Source organism: Condylostylus longicornis, unplaced genomic scaffold (assembly GCF_029603195.1).
Source record: "Condylostylus longicornis isolate FDR11 unplaced genomic scaffold, ASM2960319v2 ptg000306l, whole genome shotgun sequence".
Classification (NCBI taxonomy): domain Eukaryota; kingdom Metazoa; phylum Arthropoda; class Insecta; order Diptera; family Dolichopodidae; genus Condylostylus; species Condylostylus longicornis.
The window spans coordinates 20,001-21,526 of NW_026578270.1; positions in this window are offsets into that span (position 1 = coordinate 20,001).

Consider the following 1,526-nt stretch of genomic DNA (forward strand, 5'->3'; position numbering starts at 1 on the left):
TGAAGAATAGATGTTATTTCCATGGTGGGGAATGAGGAAATTTACGAACGCATTGGTGTTCATCAAAGGTCAAAATAATTTTTGAACAATGTCAATAGATTAAAATCACTGGGCTACTCCGGGAATTGAACCCGGGACCTCTCGCACCCTAAGCAAGAATCATACCACTAGACCAAGCAACCACATATATATGAATTATAACTGTAATCACACAAAAAAAAACAAGTTGAGGTAAAGCCTTAGTATTATCACAACTGGTGTCTGTGATGGAGACGCATGCATCGTAAAGAGATGGAGACGCATGCAACAAAAACAAGTACTTGTACACTTCTCTTTATAATGTAATTGATGGGTTTTTGAGACTTTGTTCTACGAGACACAGACTTAAGAAGCATGCTATCCTCTTGTCTCCCGCCCTAGGAGCACCACCACACTTGGCAGTGCAATTGTTGTCTGAGCTCCCTAACTAGTAAGCTTGTGACATTTTCTCAACACTGTGGTCTACGGTCTTCGTTTCTCCCCTGTTAGAATGATGACTTCCTTCCTCGCCGTTTTCACTAGTTTCCTGTCTACGCTGCTCACGCTAGACACCCATGACCCTAAGTTCCTGGGTACGTTGTTTATCCTTCTCTTGTGGGGTTATATCTTGTACTTTACGCATCGCTTCATCCTCAGATGCCTAAAGTATCCTGCGTTCGTGGTCTTAATGATTTTGACCGGGTTTTTTATCTACGTTTCTATAGTTCAGTGTGTTTTCCCTTGGCTTTGCCCCCTGTTTTCTTACTTCGCTAACACATCGTCCGCATGGTTAACAGTATCTACGCTCTCTGTTGCTGGTACCTACGTGTTGAATTCCGGAATTTGCTGGACTTGCACTCTTCTCCCAATCGCAACCATGATTACCATTCCCACGCTTTGGGCCGCGAATCTTATCAGTGGTCCGGTGAAGCGGAACCAAAGCAGTGTGGATGGTACAATGTCCTCCTCCGCTATCAACGTTGTTTCAATTGAAGATGCTACCAAACTAATTCGTGCTGCAATTGAACCATTCGCCAACTTTGCAACTTCTGCAACCAGTCCAGCACCGTCTCCCGCCAATCCAGCTGAGGATCTGCAAAAAGTTATTCATGAAATCCGTGCACTACTTGTCCCCCTAGAAACTCTGGTTCTTTCTATCGCCAATACCGTTGCTGAAGCTCCTACAGCCACCTATATTGCGATGGCTATGGAAAACCTCGCCGACAAACTTGACCATCTCACCACTGTTGAAGACACAGTTGTTACTCCTTCTATGCCTTCTCCCACCCCGCCAACTCCAGTTTCCACGACGCCAACATGCCCTGACACCATGCTAATACCCCGTCGATCAGAAGTTCATCCCAACATCATATGTGCCAACCAGTTCGCTCCCCTTGCTGAAGATGGCTCAGAAGACTGCAACTATGATGATCTTACTATTGAACAGAGCGCAAACGCTAAATTCACAACAGTGCGACGAACTCCTACTTCAAAAGCTCGAAAAGTAA